This window comes from Pocillopora damicornis, chromosome 6, assembly GCF_964200805.1.
Source record: "Pocillopora damicornis chromosome 6, jaPocDami1.2, whole genome shotgun sequence".
Lineage (NCBI taxonomy): Eukaryota > Metazoa > Cnidaria > Anthozoa > Scleractinia > Pocilloporidae > Pocillopora > Pocillopora damicornis.
This window is the reverse complement of record NC_142675.1, coordinates 14,113,559-14,120,000: the sequence shown is the minus strand read 5'-3', so window position 1 is coordinate 14,120,000 and position 6,442 is coordinate 14,113,559. Positions and strand designations below refer to the sequence as shown.

Genomic DNA, 6,442 nt, shown 5'->3' with positions numbered 1-6,442 from the left:
AGTGCGACATTCACAGGGAATGACTGAAGCTCCATTACCTGTATGGATCATTGCCAGTAAAGAGGGAACGATCATATCTGCTCACTGTCTAGGCTGCAAAGCCAGACTAGCAGAATCATGCTCTCTGGTGGCAAGTGTTCTATTCTATGTCGAGGCATGGACAAGGATTAATGGCAAACTTGCTTGTACCCAAGTAAAGTGCATGTAGCTACTTCCTGCATATGTAAATGAGGTTCCATACTCCGAAGTTAAAGACATAAACTTTAAATCGGCAAGGAGAATAAGAAATGAATTGGATAAAGAAGTTAATGGTAAGAATTCCTGTTCTGCATCTCCAAGTAGTGAAAGTTGCAGTAACTCCAACCACAAGAAGGTCGCAAAGGCAGAAATGCTTGGCTATCTGTCTGTTAAGGAGATGAACAGTCTTTTCTCAAAACTGAACAAAGATAAACAGAAGGCTGCTATCCTCAGTTTAATTTCTCCATATTCAAAGTCTTTCATTTGAAAAAGTCATCAGATACCTATCTTGCTAGACCTTTTTGATTCTGAGAACATCAAACTGACATATCCAGATTTAATGAAAAAGTGCTTAGAAACTGAGATATCAATTTCCGGTGAGAAGCTAAAAGCTATCGAAAAAGGTACAAGAGATCAATTAAGCTGAGCTGCATTTTTCCGACATAGAGCTGGACGTATTGGAGCTTCTCAGAGCTTCTCAGTTGCTCAAACAAATCCTGCCCAACCAGCACAGACCCTCATCAAGTCCATTTGTTACCCCCAGTTGTTTAAATTTAACAACAGTGCAGTTAATCATGGTCATATCTACAAAGAGAAAGCAGTAGCAGCATACACCAGTGTAATGTCAGGAAATCACAAAGATTTCAAGGTTACCAAATGTGGAGGTTTTATTGACCAGACAAAACCATGGTTACATGCTGACTTCCTCTGTACTTGCTCTTGTTGTGGGGATGGCTGTGGGGAAGTAAAATGCCCCTACAGTATTCAAAACTGGGACTTCCTAGAGAAAGTTGACAGTATGTTTAAACTGAAGAGAAACCATGATTATTTCTATCAGGTGCAGCAGCAACTTTCCATTACTGGATCAAAATACTGTGATTTTGTTGTGTGTGCTTTTAACAACAACAAACCAATCTTTTTCATGGAAAGAATCCTACCTGACCCCAATCACTGGGAGACTGTTGTCCCTAAGCTGACAAAAGTATGGAGGACATGTGTGCTACCTGAGCTTTTAGTAAGGTGGTACACAAGGAAACAGCATGCTCCAAGTCTTACTCTGCAAGCACATCAAGTGGACCTTGCTATTGTAGAACCAAGACCCAAGAAAGAACCATCCACTGCTCTAATCCAGAGTGTCCTGTAAATGAATTTCACTACTCATGTTTACAAGTGTCAGACCCTATTCTCAAGATCTGGTATTGTCCTAACTGCCGCTTGCAAAAGAAATTCCAGAAACCCAGAAGGGCATCGAAAACTGAGAATACATCACAACAGAACAGTGAAGTCATGAAATTGGACAGCATATGTGTTTGTGGTACAAAACCCTCTGTCAATGATAAGCTACTGAAGTGCCATAGTTTGGATGGTAACATTAACAATGACTTGATGCACCCCACTGGTACAATGAAAGGCACTGATTCTAGTAGGGCCAATGCAAATGCTGGTTGTTCTATGCCACATTCACCTACAGGTAGCAATGACAATATAGTAAACTGTGCAAGTGATGATGACATCAAGATAACAAAACTAGCTGAAGGGGAAACCAACAAACATGCATCCCTTGGTAATCTTTCTGATAACCATTTTGATACCATTCTTTCTCCTACTGGTTGATTGGACTGCACTGCACTATAATTCAGCAAGCTCATGCATGTTGACAGAAAGTTAACCTATTCATTGAAGGCTTCCAAAGACCAACTCTTGGCCCTGTTTGAAATTTTGATATCATGACTGGAGAATTTGTACAGATATCACACACTGGACATTCTCACTGGGTATGTATCAGTTCAGTTGGATGTCAACCTAATGTGGTTAATCTCTTTGATAGTCTCTCCCATGATATCATGGAAAGAGAGGTCAAAGAACAGGTTGAAAGTTTGATGGCAGACAGCAATGTTGAAATCATTAGTATGCCAGTACAACAGCAGCAAAATGGCAGTGACTGTGGGATTTTTGCAATTGCTTTTTCAACATGCATTGTTTATGGTTTGGACCCCAGAGACATGACATTTGATATCCCTAGGATGTGTCCGCACTTATCTCAGTGTTTGAAAGATGGCACAATTACCCCTTTTCCTACATATTAAGTGAAATGAAAACAAAGTTTTGCTGTGAACTTTATAAAAAAAATATGAACACCACCTGTTTTTTAATTTAAATAAATCTAATGATTACATTAATTTTTAAATTTCAAACAGCAAAGTTAAAATGTTTATTTATTAATAGCTTGTAATTATGATCAATAGATAGTTATGTTTATTCTAACCACTTTCAACTTCAATAATGTAGCTGAATTACAGGTCAGTTGCAGGAATGATGAAAGTTCCAGAGTCTTTTTGGGAATTAGAATAGGTTGTTTTGCATCAAAAGATGCATGTAAATACATGGTTAAGATAACTTTTCTGATGGTCCTTTTCATGAAATAGCATGACATAAAATCAATGAACTATATTCAAACATCAACGTGTGGAACCGAAAAAAAAAAAAAATTAATTATTGAACTCGAGGCCAATCATAACCAATTCTACATTTCTCAAAGTTATTGAACTATAATCTTTAGCAATTAACAATTTATCTCTATCTCTAAAGATATCATGATGTTCTGATATCATGCTCAAGTAACTTCAAGTGTATCTGTCACACAAACGACTATTTACAAGTATTTTCCTGGAAATGAAAATGTAAGAAAAGTTGTCTCTAATCAAAAGGCACTACTGAGGGGCAAATATTTACAAGAGAAGAATTACAAGAAGAATACCCTGAGAATATGGTCAATAACTGGTGTGGGACTAGTAGGGTTATTCATCAAGAATTCTGTAAAAAGTGTTCCTTGTAAAATTGTGTATTTCCTTAGTAAGAGACCAATAACCCTTTCAACATGGATTCTAACATTAGCAATACCTCTGGTCTTCTCTGCATCTAGGGGATCAAGTTGTTTTTTTCCTTTGGTCATGAAAAGCAGGAATCACCAGCTCTGATCTTTTGAAGGCGACACTCTCATGAATTGCAAATCTTCGGTCTGCCATGACTATGTCACCAGGTACCAGCTTGTCCAGGATACCACAATTTTCAGTAAGAAACTTGTCAGATGTTCTACCACCCCAAGCATTGGACACAAAGGAGATGGTGCCTTGAGGGGTGATACCAATGAGGACTTTAGTGGTGTTATGGTGCTTGTAAGATGAAAAGGTTTGTCCTTGAGCCAACAGATTAGAAGGTTTTTCAATGAAAATCTCAAAACAGTCAATTATGACTGTAATTCTCTTCCCAAAGGAGTACTGAAAACACTCTGGCATGGTACTCCAGAGTTCTGCACGTTCAGGCCAGTGAATCAATGGAGATAGTCTAGTGTCCATTACACTGATACATGATGAAAATATTCTGGAGATCGTTGCTGCTGATATTCCGAATCAGTATGCCAGGTCTTGAAAAGGCACATCAAGCCTTAACTTTAACAAAACTATCATAAGAATTTGAAATTTTGTGAGGGTGAGTGACTTTCTGGTTATATAAATGCACATGTTCATAATATAGGCAATTGAGAACATGAAACGAAGGCAGGCCGGTATAAAAATGTACTTTGTCATCATCCCACATGTCTTCAAGGTCGAAAGTAGCTTTTTTAACATTCTCAAACATATAATCATATTCCTCAGTCTGGGTTGTTGAGTCCTTAGTCTCGCTCTCTGTCTGAGAGGTTGCATCTTTTAATGTCAGTTTATTGAACTGTGATGAAACTTCATCCAAATCCCCAAAATCAATGTCTTGTTTGTTACCAACACTTGTCTCATCAAGAATATCTGATGAAGAATCATCAAAAATGAGTTCCTTTACCATCTTACCATCAACATCAAGTAGCTGTACTTTGGCAGCTGTCTCAGTGAAAGCCTGTTCATGTCTTCACTTTCTTCGCGTCTTCACTCGATCAGACCGAGCAGCCTACAGTTCAAGATCTGTTTTTCCTTTCTTATCGTGTCCTAGGTGTAGAGAAGGGACCCAGTTGACATCATACTTGTCCCAATTGGCTGCAGGATGTCCAGAGACAAAATGACAGCTGCAAACTTCTTCTCTCCTACTCTGCTAATGGCGGAAAGCCACTTCATAGGTTGCTCGATCGAGAGTTCTTTGACTTCTTCCCCTTGGTTTTTTATCACAGATGGCATACAATAGAAAGATATTTCCACTCCTTGTATGGCAGCCCACAATTAGACAGAGAACCATGCTAAAGCATCCCAAATAAGCGACCAAAACAGCTTTTCAATGGTGAAACACTAACGCAGGACACTGTACACCAATATGGTGGATAGCAACCGTCGTCAAGGTCTGGGTCACGTGGGTACAAACCAAGAATAATACTTTTAATAATATCTGGTAAATATCAAAAGAGCAGGCTCTTAGACAACTGTGATGCTCTTGTGAAGGTCTTCTTGTACTGGCCCTATATATTTTGGCATCAGCAGCATCCCTTATGCCTTGTGCTTTATGAGGTGAAGGAATGTTATAAAACTCTGCATTCTGGCCTCACTGGTAAAGCAACAATTCATAACCTGCTTCTAGTAGTTTCAGCAAACTGAAAATGATATCCCCATTGGATTCCAATAAGTAATATTACAGTCCTCTCTCTGATGCTGGTGGGTGGTTAATTTGCCTTTGGCCCACCTAGTACAGGATCCTGTTCCATAGGTTCTATTTTGGGAGCAAACAACTTTAAATGTTTTTTGGGAGACAAAGCAAGGTGTTTGCTGCTGAGGCAGAATAAACAGACACCCACTGGCATTTCTTGACCAACCTGGCTCCTGAATGGTACTGGTCCTACTGTTACATCCAGAGAGGAACCAGAAGAGTTCGTGCATGAGTGGAATTTGGTAAGTAGTTGTTGATTTTTGATGTTATCAGTGGTTGAGTGGTTAACAATCCAAACAACAAATCTTATCACCAAAAGCATTGTTTTACCATTTCAGAAGTTGTCACAATGTAATTAAGAATTCTTTCCTTCTGATATCATTTACTTAGTGGTGAGCTGCAAACCAGTTCATGCAAATGCATGTACAGTATTATATGCCAAATAACCAAAACTATCCATTTTACTAAAAATATATATAATAATAAATTAGATTTATACATAACGCTAAAAAGTGAAAAATATTCTAAAGTGCTTTACATTGAAAGATTGAAATTAAAATGAAAATAAAGAATAAATGTTGGTTTAAAAAAATAGGACAATTCAAATACATAATACAATCCTATACTTGGTATAAGATTAGGACAAATTGTATGTTAATTTAAAAAGGTAATAAACTAGGTAACTGATAAAAGCCCTTCCTATATTCTGGTGCTTGATGGTTGAGAGGTTTGAAGACCAGTAGTAACAGTTTAAACTGGATTTGATAAATTACAGGTGACCAGTGTAGATGGTACAAGGTATAAGAGATATGATCGCATTTTGGTAGCCCAAAAATGAACGTAGCAGCAGCATTAAGTACTTTTTTAAGATTATCTAAATGGTACTTGGGATGCCATCAAGAAGAGGATTGCAGTAGTCCGAGTGAGAAGTCACAGATGCATGGAAAAGAGTCATGGTGGTCTCAGGGTGGAGGAATTTCTTTATTTGCTGAATTTTATGTAACCCATGGAACACTTTTCTGCAGAACTTGCCAATATGGACAGACACAGACATCTTGGCATCAAACCAGGAGCCCAGATTCTGGACACTACCTACAGGTTGGATAGTGGAGTCACCAACAGTAATGGATTCAATTGAGAGTTTTTGTAATTGATGGTGGGAACTGACAATCAATAACTCATTTTTTGTATCACTGACTAAAAAACTGTTTGGAATCAACCAAGCACGTAGATCAGAAACACTGGCTTCCAGATAAGAACATAGACAAGAAGCAACAATTCATGGGCAGAGCCAATGATTCCCAAGTTATTTCCATGGACACTATGTGGTTGATGGTATCAAGAGCCACACTCTTTACTAAGCAGCTCTACTGTTATGATTGCTCAGAAATGGTAGTTTACCAAGAGTATACATGCTAGATGTATTTCTTACAGAAAAAGGTTTGCTTGACCCAGAGGGAGAGTAATTTGGAGACTGGGCAGTCCAATGTCCTATTTACACCTTGTCAGGAGCCTGCTTTCCTAGAATTCCACCCTTTGATAGGGTTCCCAACCTGGGATTGTACCCTGCTCTAAGGGTTCA

At 38.4% G+C, this 6,442-nt stretch overlaps 2 pseudogenes across 1 annotated transcript in view; one reads left to right on the top strand and one right to left on the bottom strand.

The window, feature by feature from the left end:
* LOC149044103 (uncharacterized) overlaps positions 1–2,720 on the top strand; it is a 3,368-nt pseudogene extending 648 nt beyond the window's left edge. Inside the window, exon 2 of the transcript XR_016188023.1 lies at positions 1–2,720. This exon is cut by the window's left edge and continues 363 nt beyond it. The product of XR_016188023.1 is annotated as an uncharacterized LOC149044103 (transcript).
* A 73-nt stretch (positions 2,721–2,793) lies between these two features.
* LOC149044102 (uncharacterized) lies at positions 2,794–4,085 on the bottom strand (annotated as a pseudogene).
* Positions 4,086–6,442: the final 2,357 nt, after the last annotated feature.